Source organism: Microcaecilia unicolor, chromosome 1 (genome assembly GCF_901765095.1).
Source record: "Microcaecilia unicolor chromosome 1, aMicUni1.1, whole genome shotgun sequence".
Taxonomy (NCBI): domain Eukaryota; kingdom Metazoa; phylum Chordata; class Amphibia; order Gymnophiona; family Siphonopidae; genus Microcaecilia; species Microcaecilia unicolor.
This window is the reverse complement of record NC_044031.1, coordinates 300,778,115-300,800,533: the sequence shown is the minus strand read 5'-3', so window position 1 is coordinate 300,800,533 and position 22,419 is coordinate 300,778,115. Positions and strand designations below refer to the sequence as shown.

At 42.7% G+C, this 22,419-nt stretch overlaps 1 protein-coding gene across 1 annotated transcript in view; it reads right to left on the bottom strand.

The window, feature by feature from the left end:
* Positions 1-22,419, bottom strand: part of BCL2 (BCL2 apoptosis regulator) — a 391,876-nt gene that overhangs the window by 636 nt on the left and 368,821 nt on the right. The gene's annotated exons all lie outside the window — the stretch shown is intronic.

The window sequence follows — 22,419 nt, the reverse complement described above, 5'->3', positions numbered from 1 at the left end:
GTGAGGCTAAGACAATATTCCCCAGATTCTATATATGGCGTGCCGAGTAGTACGTGTAAATTTGTGCAGGTGACTAATTTATACAAGCTACTAAATTAACAAGCCAATTAGTCTTGATAATTGTCAATAATGACCAATTATCAACACTAATTGGGCATAATTGGAATTTATGTGCACTTCTTTTAGGTGCATTCTACAAAATGGCCTGCGTAAATTCCCACATACGCAGCCAAATAGGGGCACAGACATGGGAAGAGTGTGGATATGTCGGGGCTATCAAATCACATTTAGGCACGTGGTTATAGAATTCAGGGGAGCGCGACTAGACTTAGGTGCAGGCAATTACACCAGCTTTTCACTGGTGTAAATGGCGCCTAAATCTAGGCGCATCCACTCAGCCTATGCGCTATTCTATAAACCACATCTGAATGTAGACACGGCTTATAGAATACCACTAGTCGCATGACTCAGACGCACCTAGATTTTAGTCGCCATATACAGAATCTGGCCCTATATTGTAACTGTTAAATAGATGGAGAGCCATATGTTCTACATGGACCCTAGTTAAAGCTGTTTCTGTGAGGAAAACAAAATTACACCATACATTACACCTTGATGAATTTTAATTTTATACAAAAAAAATGGAACTTCAGTGTCTTAGTAAAAGGTCAGAAGGGCACCATAAAAAAAGAGAACTCTCATCATTTGTATACTAAATACACACACATCTAGGGTTGTAGACATCTATTAGTGCAGATTCAATTTCTGAGAGATTATTCTGGTAACTCACTCATACACTCTCTTGTAATTCTGATTTGTACTACTCTTCACTAGCTGGTTCAATATTTTGTGCTTCTTTCTCGCTGGTCTCTTGCTTCAGGCTTGGTCCAGTGGAGTCCCCTATCCAGTGCTAGGCTCTAGATCAGTGTTCCCAGTCTAAGAGATGTGCAGCTGCACAGTAGATCTCCAATAGCTGTGCACACTGAACATATGACCATACCAACTGCAGGACTATCACCATTCAGTACCTGGCAGAAGGAGAGATGGGAGCCCATCCCGTGGCTGCTAACTGCGTACATCTAGTAGCACTATAGAAATGATTAGTAGTAGTAGCAACTGCTTTGTACCATTACTGCCAGAATCATGGGCCTTTCAAAAACTCAAGGACCACTCTTTCCTGGCTGCTGACTGTAATGTCCTTGAGACACATATCTAGTACTCCCGAGCAGTTCTGTGTTTCCTTATATTTCAGTTTTGCTTTTGTTCCACCCCATATCTGGGGAGAGCACTACCAAGCTGCCAGGGGTGAAGGTTTCAGGCTCAACACAATAGGCAGACTAAGAAAGAATGACATGAATCACCATGACTGTAATCTGCACAGCATCTTTTACTACATCGATCTTGCGATGCATGAGACCAGCAAGCAGGTAATGCTGGCCTGTGAGTTTTGGAACTGCTTACTGTGCTGGCACAGATTGTACATGGGGGTTAGCAGCTGAGGGATGGGTTTTTGTTGCTCAGTTAGATTACCTGAGAGAGGATGGGGTCAGATGCAAGGAAGGGGAGGCTATAGAGAACAGATGCTGGGGAAGGAGGTAAGAGGCAGGGCACAGATACCGGGGAAGGCCAGAATGGGAAAGACCAAGGGATGATGTGGAGATGGGGTAGACTAGAAACAACGGAAAGAATTAGAAGGGAAGGAGCTGGGAGGCAAGCTAGAGAGAACTAGAGGAGATGACAACAAAATGAGGTGAAATAGGAACTGAAAAAGAAATAATGGAAAGAATGACGGTACCTGGTGGTGGTGGTGGCAGTAGTAGCCTGACCATCCCTGTCAAAACACACATCTTTCAAGAATACTGAAGACTATTTCTTAAAGGTATACTTCTGATTTTAAGAAACTGGAGAGGTACTTAAGCATAGTTTAAATATACACATGCATCAAATATTCCTATTTTCCTTGACCTGTTCGTTTCCTCCCAATTTTCCCCCCTTTCTTTACCTCTCTAGTGAAGACATATAGAAGACACAAGAGCAAGATGGCGGGGGGGGGGGGGGGGGGGGGGAGACGACAAATTTTATAAAGGTAATCTCTACTTGTGAAGCATAATTGTGTGTAACACATAGGTGTCCCGGAGGTACAGTATGGGTAAGAGGCAGAGGTGCGATGTACCTGTGTATTTTATAACGTCTGCAAACACAATGCACGCATTTGCATCAACTTTGGAGCAAGGGTAAATGTGAGTTTCGGTATTTGTGTACTTTCGGCATTAATTCTGGGTCCTATTTTAAGGGCCCTTTTACAAAGTGGCGGTAAGCCCAACGCAGGCTTACCGCACGCTAATCTGGAGCTACCACCCGTCCAACGCAGACGCCGGTGGCATTTTCCATCCCCAGCGCTGAGAATAGGGCTGTATTTTTTAGCATGGCACTAACCTGGAGGTAATGAGGCAGTGCCTTGCGTTACCCAGTTACTGCCGGGTTAGCACGGGAGCACTTACAGGCACCTCAGTGGGTGGAGGTAAATGCTCCCCCTCACATGGCCATGCGGTAAGAGCAATCTTATCACATGGCCATGGCCATTTTCAGCATTTTTTACCCACTGTGGTAAAGGGGGCGCAGCAGGCAGCAAATATGGCCCCTACTGTGGCCCTTTTTACCACAGCTTATTAAAAGGACCCCTTATAAAGTTATAGAAGTTACAATGGGTGTAATTTTTCTAAAGCACAATTTACATGTGGAAAATGCCTATTATAAAATTGCACAGGGACATACACGTGTAAAAAGAGGTGCACTGAAAGATGCATAGGTATTCTCAGAGTGCACATGAGGCAGAATTGCAATTTACATGCTTATTTTATGATCCACATGTGTACACACACATTTTGTACCTGTCTTGGAGCAAGTTGCCTTTATATAATAGGCACGCTTTTGAGAACTTTTTTAGGTGACTCTTGAAATTCTACCTAATGAAATAATTACGTTTAATTTGTTCTAGCATAATAGTTCAATCTACCATTCTATCTCAGATGGATTACTGTAACTCTTTGTATTCTGGTATTTCTGCGAAGCTTATGAGGAAACTTTGTTTGATCCAAAACACTTCTGATAAGCTGATTTTTAAGAAAGCAAGATTTGACCATGTCACCCCCTTTGTTTGCTAGTCTTCATTGGCTTCCTGTTGAGGCTCATATTTTATTTGAGCTTTGATGTTTCGTTTTTAAAACTTGGAATGGTAATGCACTTGAAGGTTTTTCTTTTATGTTTCAACTTTTAGGTGGCAGAAATAGTGAACGTTTAATTTTGTCTTTGCCATTGATGAAGGAAGTGAAGTTTAAATCTGCTCGTGAAAGGTCCTTCGGTTAGGGTGCAATTAGTATTTGAAATTCTTTATCTTTAAACATTCGTCTAATTTCGACATAGAATTTAGAAAGAAGCTTAAAACATTTAAGTTTGCATGCGCTGATTGTTAATTTTTATATATGTTATTTCATTTAAGATTATAGATTTGTTGATGTTGTTTCCTGAACCTTTGAACCTGATTGATTAGAGATTTGGTGTATAGAAATCCTTTACACAACATAATGTGGGCTTTTACAGAGCTCATCGACCATGGCATACAGATTGCTCTGGGGGCTCAGCTCAAATCACTGATCAGCATGGCAACACAAAAGACCATTACTGATGGGATAGGGGGTGAGGGGAGGGCTAATTTATAGGGGACTGGCACCAACTGGCCGGTCAGTGGTTGATTCACTCTTTCCTGGTGGCCAAATTGTAGGCATGTGGCTGCATATCAGCTGTGAAACGAAAACAGCTCTTTTTTTGTCCTTACCGTTAGTGCAATGGCACTGGTTATTTTTACTTATTTATTTATTAGGATTTATTTACTGCCTTTTTGAAGGAATTCACTCAAGGCAGTGTACAGTAAGAATAGATCAAACATGAGCAATAGGCAATTACAGCAGTAAAAATATTCAACTAACAATACAAAGTATGGAATGGTATACTACTTGCAATGACAACACAATAGGTAATAGAACATTATAATTGGTAGTGAAGGGTAAGGCAAAGTTGTAGCATATAGATGGGTAAGAAAGTAGGAAGAGTTAGAAAGTAAAGCGAGTAATTTGAAGGAAGTTGCACGTGAGGTTAGAGAGATGGTTAAATATTATCTCAGCTAGGGTAGGAGTGGATAAACATGTCCCATTGCAGTATGTGCAGCCTGAGTCAATCCTTCTGTGTGAGTGAGACTAACAAGTTAGTTACTTCTTCCATTAATAGCCTGGTTGAACAGCCAAGCTTTCACCTGTTTCCTGAAGTAGAGATAGTCTTGTGATAAGTGGAGCCTTTCAGGCAATGCATTCCAGAGTGTGGGGGCTATTCTGGAAAAGGCTCACTTGTGGGTATCACATTGTGTAATGTCTTTTGGAGAGGGTGCAGTTAGTGAAAATCCTTGGGAGGACCTTAGTGTCCTTGGCGGTGTGTGGAGGAACATCCTATTCTTCAGATACTCAGGCCCATTTCCTTTCAGGGCCTTGAAGATCAGACATAGAGTTTTACATTTAGCCCTGTATTGTACTGGTAGCCAATGAAGTTTTTGCAAAAATGGTGTGATGTGGTCACATCGCTTGCAGCCTTCTATGAGTCTTGCTGCTGCATTCTGAATCAACTGGAGCAGGTGCAGGCCCTTTGTAGTCAGACCACTGTATAGTGCATTGCAGTAATCCAGTCTTGATATCATCATGGCATGCACAACTGGAATAAGAGTTACCTTCTCAATTTAAGGAGAGAGGCTGCGTAGCTGTCGCAAATAGCAGAAGCAGTTCTTGAAGGTTGCTTGGATTTGGGGAATCACAGTTAAGTATTGAATCTAACTCTATTCCAAGGTTCCTGACTTGTGATTTGAGGGGGAGTTCATACTTCCCAAAAGGGATTTTGATGTCAGGTATGTATCTACTTGTGTTAGGGACCCACAGAAGTTCGGTTTTACTTGGGTTCAGGCAAAGTTTGTTGTGTTTAGCCCATTCTTGAATTGATGTTAGACAGGTAATCAGTTTATGCTCATTCACCTTTCAGGATCAGAATGTGTTAATAAATATAAGGTTGTTGCAAAGCTAAAGGCTCTTTTGACACACTTTTTAATCTAAATTAGATATGTAGCAAATATAGTTATTAATGAATTAAAAGTATTTTACATTTTACCAGTAGAGGGTGTATGAGACTTGTCTACAGCTCTGTATTCCTGTATAACACCTACAGAATAGATCGGAAGATTAGTGCGGTGTAGCTATATGTAGGTAACAGTTAAGGACTGGAAATATACGTTGAATTCTGCTCTTTTCAACTTTTAGAGGAAAAAGATATTGATGAGTGGGATGATATAGCTAGATGCTAGGAAAAAATACTAACCCAGCAATTCTGAACCTATCACCACATCTGAGGTTGAGAAGACATTTTTCCTGTGGCTGTCAAATTGTGTACAGATCCACAAGAAGGTAAGGGGGTGGGGTAAGGGGGAACTATTTTATCTCTCTCCCCCCCCCCCCACATTATCACATAGGGTCAGATATGTACTAAGCATTTTTTCTCATAGATACAAAAGGGAGGAAAAACATTCTATTACAACAGGCCTACAACTAGCTCTTAGGCAATTAACACTGATGCAGGTGATTAGCCAAAACATAGTCAATGAAAACATGGTGCAAATGCCTATGCCTGAATTTATGCACAGAGCACCGTTATTCTACAATTACGCGGGTAACTCAAAACCATGCCCTCGATCTGCCCCGAAATGCCCATGACACTCCTGCACCCCCTTTTTGTACTGTGATGACATCAGCCAGTGCCCTTTTGCAGGGCTGTAAAGGAAGTGCAGGGTTTCCAGGAAGTAAACAGATCCTTCTTGGCATGGAATGCTGCTAGAGACCACAGGGAACAGGTGAGGGGCCTGACACCCACCCATGATCCTCGCCTGTGAAAGCCCCCTTACATTTACACACTAAGGTCTAGATTCAGTAAATGGTGCTCAAAAATTGGCACCGAAAAAAAAATCTGTGTTCAATGCTATTCCATAATGGGCAGACAAAGATGAGAGCCCATTACAAAATAGCACTGAGTGCTAATTTGGGTGCCAGGACTTATGCCTGCTGAAACCAGGTACAATTTTCAGTGACCAATTTGGGTGCACATCTCCGTTATTCTATAATATTGTACACAAATTTTAGGACTCGCCCATCCTCCTTCCATGGCCATGCCCCCTTTTGGTTAAGAACATAAGAATAGCCATACTGGGTCAGACCAATGGTCCATCTAGCCCAGTATCCTGCTTCCAACAGTGGCCAAGCCAGGTCACAAGTACCTGACAGAAACCCAAATAATAGAATCATTCCATGCTACCAGTCCCAGGGTAGGCAGCGGCTTCTCCTATGTCATCTCAATAACAGACTATGGACTTTTCCTTAAGGAACGTATTTAAACCCAGATACGCTAACCGTTGTTACCACATCCTTCAGCAGCGAGTTCCAGAGGTTAACTATTCTTGGTTTGTGCACTATGGGATTTGGGCACACAGTTATAGAGTAGCGCAGAGCAAGATGTGTGCAAATTCAAACTGGTGCCAATTATTGACACTAAATGGCTCATTAGCCAGTTTAGTTGGGCACACATATTGCTTCAGCACCCAACTGCAGAATCCAGGGGTAAGCAAGTTGAATGCCTCATTTACAGATCATGCTGAGTGTGCACTTAGAACCTATGTGCGCAAGTGTACACCTACCCAAATAAGTACTGGTATTCTATAATAATAGAGTGCAAATGGGGCTTAAATTTAGGTGCAAAAGAAAAAGGGGGAATCCAAGAAACAAACCAAAGAACAAAAAAAAAGTAAAAAGCACTCTTTTGTGGTGAGGTTGGTGAGCTCCATGTCTGTGGACTTGGAAGATTTGGTTTGCTGCTTGTGAACTTGGAACTGTTTTCAAGTGGATAGCCTCTTGTATCGACCCCTGATGACACAGGCACATATGCCGAAACACGGCCCGTGTCGGGTTGTTGAATAAAGAAGTTTTTTATGACAAGTAAAAAAGGGAACAAGAATATTCCCTCTGTTGATAAAACTACATTTGCTGTCCATACAAGAGTGTTAATTTTGGTTTTTAAGATTTTGTATTCACAAACTCCAAAATTGCTTTGCCCTTTTCCTTTTCAACAGTATGTCCCGAATTATAGACTACGGTCTATGGATCAGAATCGTTTCATAATTCCAAATATGGCAGTTTTTTTTTTATTGGAAAAGATTGTGAATGAAGGCTCTCTGACAACAGGATGTTGAAGAATCCTATCTCTGATTAGGAAAATACCATCCTATTTGACCTTTAGGAAGGCACTGAAAATTTGTTTCTCATATTTTAAAAATTTAGTTGTATTTGATTTTATGTATTTTGTGTACTTTTATTATTTCATTGTATTATTCACCATCTTGAATGGCAATCTGGTTGCCAAGAAGAGGGTATAGAGAGGGGCATAATCGAAGGGGGGGCGCCCAAGTTTTCATGAGGGCGTCCTCGCAGGATGGCCCCGTAAAGGGCAGGGCAACCCGTATTATCGAAACAAGATGGGCTTCCATCTTTCGTTTCGATAATACGGTCGGGGACACCCAAATCATGAAATTTAGGTCCTTAGAGATGGTCGTCCTTAGGTCGTTTTTGAGATGGTCATCCCGGTTCTCGGCGATAATGGAAACCGAGGATGCCCATCTCAAAAACACCCAAATCCAAATAATTTGGTCGTGGGAGGAGCCAGCATTCATATTGCACTGGTCCCCCTGACGTGCCAGGACACAAACCGGGCACCCTAGGGGGCACTGCAGTGGACTTCACAAATTGCTCCCAGCTGCATAGCTCCCTTACCTTCTGTGCTGAGCCTCCCAACCCCCCCAAAACCCACTCCCCACAAATGTACACCACTATCATAGCCCTTATGGGTGAAGGGGGGCACCTACATGTGGGTACAGTGGGTTGGGGGAGGGTTTGGAGGGCTCAACATTTACCACCACAAGTGTAAGAGGTAGGGGGGGGTTGGGCCTGGGTCCGCCTGCCTGAAGTGCACTGCACCCACTAAAAACTGCTCCAGGGACCTGCATACTGCTGTCATGGAGCTGGGTATGACATTTGAGGCTGGCATAGAGGCTGGAAAAAATGTAAAAAAAAAATTTTTTTTGGGTGGGGGGTGGTTGGTGACCACTGGGGGAGTAAGGGGAGGTCATTCCCGATTCCATCTGGTGGTCATCTGGTCAGTTTGGGCACCTTTTCAAGGCTTGGTCGTGAAAATAAATGGATAAGTCGGCCAAATGCTCGTCAGGGACGCCCTTCTTTTCTCCATTATCGGCTGGGGATTCCCATCTCTTAATCACGTCCCAGTCCCGCCTTCGGTACGGTGCCGACACGCCCCCATGAATTTTGGTCGTCCCCGCGACGGAAAGCAGTTGAGGATGCCCAAAATCGGCTTTCGATTATGCCACTTTGGGCGACACTGAGAGAAGGACGCCCATCTCCCAATTTGTGTCAGAAGATGGGCGCCCTTCTTTTTTGAAAATTCACCTGATAATGTTTTATAAATAAGTAAATAAATACTTTCCGTGAAAATATTGCTTCAGAGTCTACCCCTCCCCCCCCCCGGTGCCTCAGTCTTTGCCCTCTTGTTCTAGAACATTCTTTCCTCTGATACAACTTTGTTTCTTCTGAGTTAACTATGCCTTTAATGTACTTAAAGTTCTCTATCATATCTCCCCAGCCCTCCTCTAGAGTATTAATATTTCGGTCTTTCACTCATCTCATAAAGATTCTGGTGCAGTCTTTGCACCATTTCAGCAGATTTTCTCTGGACCAACTCCAGCCTGTCTAGATTCTTTTAAAGGATATATTAACTGGGCACAATAAAGTGAAGTGTCAATAATGACATATACAGGGACATTACCACTTCCTATTTTATACCAGTTATGCCTGTCCCAATGCACACTAACAATCCTCTGACTCTGGCCAGCACCTTATCTCACTGTTTCACTACCTTGGGATCATCAGATATATGATCACTTCATGCATGGGTTCTCTCTTAGTTAGTGAGCACCGTCTCTTACTCCGTCCCCATCTCCTACTGTTCCCTTAGATTTCTGTACCTTAAATGCAGTATTGTATAGTAACTAAGTAAATGTAACTAGTTACTGTACTTAAGTAAAAGTTTTGTTACTTATACTTGTAAAGAAGTACAGGATAGCATTTGTTACTTTTACTGAAATAATTTTGCCAATTTTTACTACTTTTACTCAGTTACATCTGATGCTTGCAGTTAAAAGTACGAGTGGAAGGGAGATGTAAATGCTGATTCCTCAGAAAACCAACTGAAATAGCAAAACTAAGAACAGGATTTTCCTATTGCAAACCTCGTCCCGCAAAAAAAATAAAAAAAAAAGAATCTCATCTTAAATTTTGTTTTGCTGTTCAGTGAATACATCCTATAAGAACTGTGGAGTTGCCTATGTTTGGCCTCCAGCCAAACAGAGCAGTGATGAGTTGGATCACTTTACGATGGAGATGAGGTTTGAAGCTGGTTGAAGTTCTTGGTGAACAGATAATGTCTCTACCACAACAGACTTCTCATCATCTCATGGAGAATTTTACCATTGGGGTAACTGTCCACTGGATTGATAAGAGTCTTTAAGTGAGGAAGTCTGCTTGTCTGGCCTTAAGACTGAAGGGTTCCCACACATTTGACGTTTTTGCATCAATTATCAAAGATATTCAAACAGAGTTTGCCATCAGACAAAAATTTATTAGAACAACAGACAGTGATTCCAACTTTGTGAAAACCTTCTGTGGAGGAGTAGCCTAGTGGTTAGGGTGGTGGACTTTGGTCCTGGGGAACTGAGGAACTGAGTTTGATTCCCACTTCAGGCACAGGCAGCTCCCTTGTGACTCTGGGCAAGTCACTTAACCCTCCATTGCCCCATGTAAGCCGCATTGAGCCTGCCATGAGTGGGAGAGCGCAGGGTACAAATGTAACAAAAATAAAATAGATACTATTGGAGATTCTACATGGAATGTTGCTAGTATTGGAGATTCTACATGGAATGTTGCTATTCCACTAGCAACATTCCATGTAGAAGGCTGCGCAGGCTTCTGTTTTTGTGAGTCTGACGTCCTGCACAGACTCACAGAAGCAGAAGCCTGTGCGGCCACATTGGTGATCTGCAAGGGCCAACTTCTACATGGAATGTTGCTAGTGGAATAGCAACATTCCATGTAGAATCTCAAATAGTAGCAACAGTGGAGGAGTGGCCTAGTGGTTAGGGTGGTGGACTTTGGTCCTGAGGAACTGAGTTCAATTCCCACTTCAGGCACAGGCAGCTCCTTGTGACTCTGGGCAAGTCACTTAACCCTCCATTGCCCCATGTAAGCCGCATTGAGCCTGCCATGAGTGGCAAAGCGCAGGGTACAAATGTAACAAAAATAAAATAGATACTATTGGAGATTCTACATGGAATGTTGCTAGTATTGGAGATTCTACATGGAATGTTGCTATTCCACTAGCAACATTCCATGTAGAAGGCTGCGCAGGCTTCTGTTTCTGTGAGTCTGACGTCCTGCACGTACGTGCAGGACATCAGACTCACAGAAGCAGAAGCCTGCGCGGCCACATTGGTGATCTGCAAGGGCCAACTTCTACATGGAATGTTGCTAGTGGAATAGCAACATTCCATGTAGAATCTCAAATAGTAGCAACAGTGGAGGAGTGGTTAGGGTGGTGAACTTTGGTCCTGAGGAACTGAGTTCAATTCCCACTTCAGGCACAGGCAGCTCCTTGTGACTCTGGGCAAGTCACTTAACCCTCCATTGCCCCATGTAAGCCGCATTGAGCCTGCCATGAGTGGGAAAGCGCAGGGTACAAATGTAACAAAAATAAATAAATAAATAATTAGACAGCATGACAATGATAATGAAGATAAAGATGAAGATGCAAGTGATGAATTAGCACTATTTACAATGCAGATAATAATGACAATAATGATGATAAACTATTGTTTGCTATATGGAGGCGTTTCAGAGATTCCCTTGATCATAACCTGCAGACCCAGTCAGAAGACATCAGTAATATTACAACCTGGCCTGATTTGAAAGAACGTTTGAACAGACTGAAGAATCAACTTTCTGCTAGTGCAGTTGTTGAACCTTTTTAGCTGTGTCGGATTAATGACTCACAAGCGCACTCACATGAGCGACAGCCATTTTCAAAAATTTAGTTGTACTCCAAGCAAAGTGGATTGAATTGTGGAGCAATAAAGTTGTTGGGATAAAAATGTTAACCATATTCATTGTAGTACTTTTACTTTAACTTAAGAAAATTGTTTAGAGCCCTGTTTGCTAATGTATATATATATTCCTATGGGTGTCTCTAGCGTTAGCACGTGGTAAAAATGCTAGCACACCTTAGTAAACAGGGCCCTTAATGTGCTCTTCACTGTACTTTTTACTTAAGTATTAAAATATACATTTATTTTTACTGAAATATTTATTAAGATTTAATAACTGCTTTTTTGAAGAAATTCACTCAAGGTGGTGTACAGTAAGAATAAATCAAACAAGAGTAATAGACAATTATAGCAGTAAAGATATTTAAATAACAATACAAAGTATGGCATAGTATACTACTTACAATGTCAACACAATACGTAATAGCACATTTTAATTGACAGTGTAGGGTATAAGCAAAGATGGAACATATAGATAGGTAAGAGAGTATACTCTGACTTAGTACTTTGAACAACACTGCTTAAAATGCAATGTTCTGCACTTTATCTTATATGCTAAGCGCTCATCCTCTCTGAGCTTTCTTGCATCATTTTCTCATTCTGTATATTCCCTTGGGGGTCTCCACTCTGTTGCAGATCTTAGGGTCATCTGCAAAAAAGGTAATCGTTTCCTTTCAACCTTGGCTGCAAAATAGATTCCTGAGACAAGACCACCCTTCTCTCCGCAAGAGATGTCTTGCCAATGAAGTTCACTTTTACCTAAACACTCAATGTTGATGCATCTATCTTTCACCAAAAGTAGCTACCCACACATTTACCTGAACCCTTGCCATGTAACTAGTTTGCAGTTTTTACAGTAAGCGAAGTCACTATAGACAGTGCCACGTCAGAATTAACACTTTCACTGCAGCTGGCAAAAGCTTGCAGTATGCTTTGACACTGCATGGAATAGCCTTTTTGACTTTTTATTTGCTTTTCACTTTCACAGACATCCTGATTAAGCCCATTTCCGAAGCCTGTTTGGACAGCCTGTCACTATTTGTTTTAGTTTTAAAGTTGTTCCAGCTAAACAGGATCGCTTACGTTTACCTAACAGAGAGCAGGAAAACAGGGAAAGAGGACAAACTGGAAGCCTGCAGCAATTACAACTCAACCCCATCTAACACTTTTTTCCATGTGTTATTTATTTAATAAATGTATTATATCATCAATTATAATACACAAGAAATTCCACCATCCTTCTCAGTCAGTCCAATCCAAAATCACAAGAATTAGCACATCTACTAACTAACCCTTTCATGGTAATTTCAATTTACAGTCTCACATCTCCCTCCCTTATCCCACTGTACAGTTATCCTGCCCATAACCCAATTCATGACACAAGCATTTCCTGAAACAGCCAAGTCATCACTAGTTTTCAAAACTGTAAACAGTCACAGCAAAGGCGAATATCTTCAGGCAGGACATGTCACCAAGGTGGCCTCAAAATTGAAAAAGCTCATCCTCGGTCTATCCAGTAAGAGCCTCAGCAAAACCTGGGCTCTCTAGTAAGGCTCTGTCGGCTGATTCCTTGGTACACACTTTTCAATTTTAGTGCCCAAATAACCCCAGTCAATTCCATGCAGCACTTTGACAATAGTTGCTAACCATTTAAAACAAATGGGAAAAACAACAGGCAACCAATGCAGTTGCTGGAATATGGAAGACCCATGGTCATAAGAATGCAATCCTCTGATAATCCTGGCTGCAGGGTTTATACGATTTGAAACCTTCTCAAAGTTCTTTATAGAAGGTCTGCATAAGCAGAGTTTTAATAATCCAGTTTTGTTAAGACCACTGCTGGTGCTACAGTTACTAAATTGGAGGAAGACACAAAGGACAATTCTAGAACATAGCACCCACATTTGGATTTATTTATACCCCACTTATAACTAAGGGGCTTTGTTTACTAAGCAGCGTTATAGATGCATTAACATTTTTAACGCGCGTTAACCATGTACGTGCCTACAATATTCCTCTAGGCGCCTACATGGTTAGTTAGCGCACGTGCTTTGCAGGTGTGCTAAAAACACTAACGCACCTTAGTAAACAGAGCCCTGAGTGGCATATAAATATTATGTATATAAAATAAACATATAAATATTTAAACTTATACATAAAATATGTAAAAAAAAACAACAAAACCAAACACATTTACATACATATTAGTGTGATCGTATTAGCAACATATTGAACATCTGCTCTTCTCTTTTTAATATTGATGTTTCAACCATAACTCAAGATAACTGGTTTTCACAAGCCAATTTCTGCACTTTACATCTTCAAATTGTTAAGTCTACTACATCATTTGCCACCATAAGCTTTTGTAAACAAATGACTTCAAACATCTTTTAAATTGCTTTGTATCTGTAATTGTTTGTATATTCAATGAAAGTTGGTTCCATGAAAGTGAAAAACTGAGCGCTTACGTTTACAGAGCACTGTCACTTTTGTGGGTAAGTGGCAGCAAAACCCCTAAGCAGAAGCGTAGCCAGGCTTTGATGTCAGGGGGAGCAGACATTTTGTAAAATAGGCACCAGTGCAAAGCTGGGTGGGGGGCTGATCTGCATGGGCACCATTTCATTCAAAATCTGTTTGAGGGAGCAGCCTGCTCCCCTTGCGCCCCACCTAGCTACGCCTCTGCCCTTAAATGCTATCCTGTAAGGTTCACGTTAGTGGCATTAAGTATAAATGTAAGGCAGTGGCGTAGCCACAGGTGGGCCTGGGTGGGCTGTGGCCCACCCACTTAGAACTCAGGCCCACCCAACATTAGCACACGTTTAGCGGTAGTCGGTGGGGATCTCAAGCTCCGCCAGCTGAAGACCCTGACGGAAACGAAAACACTACTCCCCATGATACCGGCACCTGTGCATGCTCAGTTTTCAGCGCATGCCTGCTGCAGACTGCCATGGTGGAAAGAAGCATTTTCCTACCAGATGAGATATATTTTTTTTTGGGGGGGGGGGGGGGGGGGGAGGGGAGAGAACACTTGGTGCCCACCTACTTCTTGCCTAGGCCCACCCAAAGTCTGTTGTCTGGCTACACCCCTGATGTAAGGGGAGCATTCACAGGGACGGTGCTGCCACTTACAGAATACAATAAGTTCTGCGTTGTCACATTTAGCCCCCACCCCCCAGTTATGTCAAATCTATGGCTGGTATAACTGCAGGCGCTCAGACGTTACAACTGCACACTAGTATTCTATAAGAGAATCCGGGAGCTCAGACACTGTTATAGCATAGGCTGTCGTTTGTTTGTTTTGTTACATTTGTACCACCCCGCTTTCCCACTCATGGCAGGCTCAATGCGGCTTACATGGGGCAATGGAGGGTTAAGTGACTTGCCCAGAGTCACAAGGAGCTGCCTGTGCCTGAAGTGGGAATCGAACTCAGTTCCTCAGTTCCCCAGGACCAAAGTCCACCACCCTAACCACTAGGCCACTCCTCAACTCCAATCGAGGTGCCCAAATATACAATTAATCCCACATTTACAAAACTTGACAGTGTAAACTTAAAGAAGAGTCAAGCCACACCCAAAGGTCTTTTTACCTCTGACACCCAGTTGCTGTTGCTAGAGCCAAACAGTGACCTTCTCCAAACAACATTTCAGTCGATCAATGTACTGTGCAAACACTTTGTGTACGGTTGCGTTTACGTGTACCGAATTATTTCTTTCATTGGATGTAAACCACCTAGAATGGTAGATCTGCTATAATACAAGCTTTTTACATACAATGATAAAAGTTTGTAATGTGTGCGTATACTATGTGCAAATATATATATATATATATATATATTCATAGATACACAAACACACACTGTATACATGTATTTATTTATTTTTAGCAACTTCTTTTTTTTAAGCAGTTGGGGGTAAGGGCACAAACAGGTCAGTAGTTGATTTGACTTCTTTGTGACAATTCTCATATGAACGCTGCTGGTTCCTTTGACACTGTGTGTGTCAGGTGATAATGCCCATGGTAGATGCCTCTGTCATCAGATAACTCATCTATGACCCAAGCGAATAGCAAAGCAATCAACAAGATGGGCAAATGGCTCTAGGAATTAACCATCTATCAAGGAGCCCAATTCAGTTCAATTCAATTCAGTACAAATCCATTCAGTGCACTTCAACAAATCTTGGTGAGACAGCACAAAAGCACTTAGTTTAGGATTCTTCTATTTTCTCCTGTTCTCATGGCGTTCCGCTGCCCGTAACATCACCAGTCAGTCAGTTCATCCAAAACAACCCAACAGGGACTCCCCTTTTCGCAGATGCTGCATCAGGTGTTCCGATCCTGTGTCTGATCTGATGTCTTGCAAACCTAAGCAGGTAACTGACAAAAAGACGCCATCACAGCTACTGAAATAGATAAAGCACCACCCACTTCAAATTGAATCAACCAATCCTCGATGATCAATGGCAATGACATCACTTCAACCATTATAAAAAAAAAATGCCGACCGTTCCACCCGGACATTCAGTCCGTCCGGTTCTGCTGAACTGAAATAAAAGATCCACTTTTGTTCAAGTTGACATAGAGCACGACCCACATCGCCTCTCCTCTGTGATTGCTGTAATTGCGCCATTACCGTACATTGTAACATGTCAAACTGGTGGTGTTTAGTTTCACAATGAATAACCAAGGGGGCCTCCCGTTTCAAATGCTTCAGGCAGGACCGATGCTCCATCAATCTTGTCTTCAAACTCCTGGTTGTCTGGCCAATATATAGTAAATCACGGGGCACTTGATTAGATTGTTGAAGTGCATTGAATGGATTTGTACTGAATTGAACTGAATGTTATTGAACTGAACTGTATTCGGAGTTTTACATGTATACACACGTCTGTCACCTTATCAGTTGTCTGTTTTGAAATACTTCAACACAGCGAGGAGTGGAGTTTTTTGTGAGCCATATAATGGTGAACCGGGCCCACGCCTTATAGTTTGTTGTTTCAGGCTGGCTGGGTGGCATTACTGAGGCTTTTTTTCTCCACTTTCTAAGTGTTTGTTTGTATCCGTCTGTTTGGGTGACAGTGCTGGTATTTACAATTTTGCAGTCTTTGTGCTGCTTGGTTCGATTTTCACATCTAATTTGAAAGCCTGGGTGGACTACTATTCTTATGTTACACTAGCCATAGATCTGGTGTAATGGAGCGTGTTGTGGGTGTAACTGGGAGACACCCCCATGTCCTGCCCATGCTTCATCTTTGCGTACGCCCCCTTGTACTTGCATGCCATAACGCTGATGCGCACCCTTACAGAATGTGCTTAGGGAACTTATGCGCATAAGTGGGGTTTTTTTGTTTGTTTTTTTGCTGTGTATGCCTGCCCAAAGGTGTCACTAAGCACAGGCGCCTAGCTATAGACTTGTTATTTCACCGTCTAGCAACAGCTCTGCTCTCAATAAGAAGAAACATCAAACTCTCAGTAAAAATGTTTTCCAGGAGCTGGGAAGCCTGCGAACCACAGCAGTCAAGATTTTAGAGCTATATTAAGTCGTTATTATGAGCTGGTCCAAAGACCTGACTCTGATAATATGCTTGAAACACTAAAGAACCACAGACACTTCTAGCAGAGAAAGGGCTTTAAGTGAGATTTAAGTGCCATCTTCTAAATAAACATTCTTGACTGGTAGCTGCATTTGTATAACTTCCGCTCATCAGTGAAACACACAGAGAGGACAGCGCTGTAAGGCCCATAACAAGGTTGTTGCTTATTCTATTTTTACTCTATCGCATTCACAAATAAAGGAAGAGAACAGCTTAGTGGTGTTTCCAGAACACAGTCAGTGCACATGGTAAAGGAGCGATCTAGTAGTTAAAAGCATGCAGGATACACACCAGGGGTGACTGTTGGGATATAAGCTTTAATCCTTGCTCCAAGATTAGTACATCACTTTCGGGTCCTTTTACAAAGACGCGCTGAAATGTGGCTTGCGGTAGTGTAGGCGTGGGTTTTTCAGCGCGTCTGTAAAAAAGGCCTCTCCCCCCCCCCCCAAAAATGGACGTGTGGCACAATCAAAATTGCCGCGCGTCCATTTTGGGTCTCTGACCTTACCGCCAGCCATAGACCTAGCGGTAAAGAATTTGGGTGGTAAGGACCTACGAGCGTCAGATGCCACTTGACGCGCATCAGAAAATGAAAATTATTATTCAGACGCGCACCAAAAGTGAAATTACCACAAGAGCCACACGGTAGTCGGGCGGTAAGTCCATTTTGGTGCGAGTAGGCGCCTACGCGGCTTAGTAAAAGGGGCCCTCTGTTTCTATGCTGTCAGTCCACCCATCCTGCTGTTGAGTATTAATAAGACTAACAGGATAATTGGCTTCATTCCCTATCCGATTGTTGTTTGGAAGGTGCTAGAATACCACTTGCACTTGTCAAAGAAGTGGATGCCTGTATGTTTCTGACAGCCAGAACTAAATAGTGCATTACTATCCTGACAGAGACCCAGCTAAACAGCTGTCTGCAGTCAACTGAATAAAGAGTTAATAATCTGAGAATGCATCAATGAAAAAAAAGGGGTAAATCATGGTTCCTGTGTAGTACTGTACTATACATCGGGTACATGAGTAGGCGGTGGGCAGAGCAAACATGAGGAAGTAAAGATTATTTAAAATACCTGAGTGAAACAACTGGTGAGGAAGTGGCTATTTTCTTCATTATCACTCAGTGAAACAGGAAATCCTCCTCCCTAGTCTCACTGCTGAATGAAGCACTGTCTGGGTTTCCACTTGTTGAACAGCGGAGTTCCTTGCTGTTACTCTGCCCATTATGTGGCTTGAGCCAGAACAGTGTAACATGCATCGCCTCTGGGCTTTTCAAGAAAAATGAGGGCAGACACAGCATATGGCATGCTGCAGAAGGGAACAACAGGTTTGACACTGATGAAGGGACACAGGAGTTTCTACTGCCACCTCAAGTGTTGTTCTATCAACAAATAAAAACATACACTACCTATGTTTCACCGTTATGCAAATGCAATCTGCAAATGTATGCAAATAAAATGTCCCACTGACCACCTACGTGATGCCTGAGCAAATACGGATCCCTCATATCTCCTTATGCTCAGCCCACTCTTTGTTTAGTACTAGGAAAATATTTACCTCTTGGGAGGGAATTCTCATTTCTAGAGGCACTGTATAGCATTGGCCATTATTACTGACATCAGAGCTCAGACTTACACAAGCAGACATACAAGAAATAAAAAATATTCATGTCCACCTGTCTTCGCAAAAACTGAGCATACTAAATTTTAAAAAGTAGCTTAATGGTAATATTCGCCCTTGGTGGCTAGCAGGCTTTTTTTTTTTTTTTTTTTAGTGCTGATAGCCACGGGCTGAATCCTGGATACCAGTACCAATAAATCTCTTGTATACCATTATATTCCCACTGCTGGGTCCAATGTGGTTCACGACAATGGTACAACAGTACAGTGTCACAAAATTAATGTATGTTTCCACCAATATCTAAAATTAAAAACCTCATTTAAAAATAATCATCATCAAATAAAGTCTTAAGCTTTGTATGAAAACCAAGATAGCCGTGAAAGGCGAGCAGGCATGGGGCTTCAGCCTGCCTTCCCTTCTGTCTCAGCTTTGCCTTTGGTCCCGCCCTCATTTCCTGTTTCCGGAAGGGCGGGACCAGAGGTAGAGCTGAGAGAGAAGGGAAGGCAGGCTGAAGCCCCATGCCTGCTCGCCTTTCACTGCTGCTGCCGGACCACGAGGTAAGAACTTCTGGGCAGCATGCAGGAAGGCGCGGGGCAGGAGGAGGACTGGGAGAAGAGGGTGGGCAATGCAGGTCGGGCTGCCACTCGGAGGGGAGAGAACGAGAGGGAGGAAGGCGCGGGGGTCTGGAACTTGGAGGAGAGGGGGGCATGGAACTCGGAGGAAAGGGAGGGAGGGGGGCCTGGAACTCGGAGGAGAGGGGGGGGCCTGGAACTCGGAGGACAGGGAGGGAGGGGGCGATTCTCCCGCGATTCTATCCTCACCTCCAACATTCTGTGGCTGGCTGGTGCTGGTTTCCCTTCCCTCTCACTGATCCACCCTCTGACGTCATCACGTTCAGACACGAGAGCGAACCAATGGGAATTGTGTTATGAAAGTAGAGCGTTGGAGGTGCAAATTATTATATAGGATAAACTGAAGTATGACTTGCTTTTTCTTGCAGTGATGGTCTTTGACTGGATAGGATCTTTCTTGTCTAGTTTGCCTAATTTAAGTTATTTTGTTTTTTTTTTTAACTGTGTTTGTATTTTGTAACCTGCTTTGTATAAATAAAAAATTTCTTGCGAACCTAAAGTTAATGCAATTTAGTCATATAAGGACAGTCATATAAGGACACGTGGAGGGGCATAATCGAACGAAAACGTCTATCTCCATGGGCGTTTATCTCCAAGAACGGGTCCGTGAAGGGGCGGACCGAACCGTATTTTGGGAAAAAATAGACGTCCTTGTTTTATTCGACAATTTGTGAGCTGGGCGTTTTTGTTTTTCAGCGATAATGGAAAATGAAAGCACCCAGCTCAAAAACGAATAAATCCAAGGCATTTGTTCGTGGGAGGGGCCAGGAGTCATAGTGCACTGGTCCCCCTCACATGCCAGGACACCAACCGGGCACCCTACGGGGCACTGTTACAAAAAAAAAAAAAAAAAAAAGGTAAAAGAGCTCCCAGGTGCATAGCACCCTTCCCTTGTGTGTTGAGCCCCCCAAATCCCCCTCAAAACCCACCACCCACAAGTCTACACCATTACTATAGCCCTAAGGGGTGAAGGGGGGCACCTACATGTGGGTACAGTGGGTTTGGGGGGCGGTGTGGAGGGCTCCCATTTACCAGCACAAGTGTAACAGGTGGGGGGATGGGCCTGGGTCTACCTGCCTGACGTCCACTGCACCCCCTAATAACTGCTCCAGTGACCTGCATACTGCTGCCAGGGAGGTGGGTATGACATTTGAGGGTGAACATAAAAAGTTGTGAAACGGCATATTTTGTGGTGGGAGGGGGTTTGTGACCACTGGGGGAGTCAGGGGAGGTCATCCCCGACTCCCTCCAGTGGTCATCTGGTCATTTAGGGCACTTTTTGGGGCCCTATTCGTGGAAAAACAGGGTCCAGGAAAAGTGCCCTAAATTCTTGCTAAAAACGCATATTTTTTTTCCATTATCGGCGAAAGGCGCCTATCTCTGATCGGCCGATAACCACGCCCCAGTTCCGCCTTCACCACGCCTTTGACACGCCCCCATCAACTTTGTCCGCATCCACGACGGAGTGCAGTTGAAAACGTCTAAATTCAGCTTTCGATTATACTGCTTTATTCGTTTTTGTGAGATAAACGTCTATCTCCCAATTTGGGTCGCAATATAGGCATTTTTCTTTTTCAATTATAAGCTGGATACTATCAAATTTTTTAAGCCGTAAAAAAAAAATCAGTCTAGCCAAGGTATTTTGAAAAAGCTAAAACTTCCTGAAAAGTTTTGCAGAAAAACCTGAATAAAGAACAATGAAATAACTGTGTCAATACCAGCAGCCTAAAAGCTGATTGATGAAAAAACGGTCATACCAATCTGGACTCTGGAACTGAATATGCAGGTGACCGGTGGCATCCACAAGGTACACGGATATGTCTGATATTCAGTGCCATACCCACAAATCTAACCAAGTAAATTTAGAACAACCTTTTGTGCAGTCCAGCTTGTCCAATTAGGTATGTGAGCAGCAGCACTGATCACCACCACTGCCCACATATTTCCCAGCTCTTCCTGACTCTGCCCACAGACCACCCTGGTTCAGCTTGGATAGAGCCACGGTGGTCTCTGCTGATATACAATGGCACTGCCTGTTAAGTGCCACTGAATATTAGTGGATGGCCAGTTGAAGGTGCTGTAAGCAAGCAGAGACCTCTCCTGCTCAGTTAAATTGCTTTGAACATTGACCCCTTAAGTACCTGAATGTAATCTCACCATGAACTACTACTGAAAAGGTCTGAGCTAATCCAAATAGCAATCTATTTCTTTGAACATGTCTCTCTCTCTCTCTCTGTCTCTTTCATCGTTCTAAATTGGTGTCACTTTCTTTTATTTAGGGGGCCTTTTACAAAGGCGCACTGAAAAATGGCCTGCGGTAGTGTAGACGCATGTTTTGGGTGCACGCAGAATCATTTTTCAGTGCACCTGTAAATAAATGCCTTTTTAAAAATTTTTGCCGAAAGTGGACATGCGGCAAAATGAAAATTGCCGTGTGTCCATTTTGGGTCTGAGACTTTACTGCCAGCCATTGACCTAGCGTAAGGTCTCGCGAGGTAACCAGGTAGCAATGGGTCTACGCGCGTAAAATGCTGATTACTGCCCGTGCACCAGAAAATACAAATATTTTTCCAGTGTACATACTGGACATGTGTCAAAAATGAAATGCAGTAAAATTGACATGTGTTGGGCATGCATAGGCACCTAAAGGGACCCTTAAAGAGCTCTATGGCAATTTTAGAAATCTGGTTGTTGCCAAATTAAATAAAAACTCAGAAAAATTAAACTGATTGATTTATCTGTTATTCTGACTTTTAAGAGCTATTGTGGCATTTGGATAGTGTGGAAAAGGAGGCCGATGGAGGCAGCTGTCACACATTTAACTTCACAGTGGTCAAGGATAGCACAAATACACCAGAAGTTATAAACTAAATACTGGCAAACGTGGTGTCATGTAATGTTTCTCAAAAATGCCATTTATATGTGCCATAAACAAGATTTAAAAGGCTGTATTCTCGATATTCACCCATGAGGTAAGAAGTTTCAAAAGGTTTGTGTTCACCACTTGTAAGTTACTGGAATACTTGCTCTCCTTCACATGTGTGTCCTTGTGAAATTATATGACAAGTGACATTTGTGAGGGAGATTTAGATCAGTATTTCTCAACTTTTTAGGCAGCAAGTAACCCAGCAGGCGCAATTAAATTAATTCCATGCAAAGTTCAGTGCATCAAATTTTTTTTGAAAGAGGAAAGAGTAATCCGGGTAAGAAAGAGACACAGGGGAAGACAGTGAGAAAAAGGGAAAGCCAATGAAAGAGGGGGCTATTGACAAC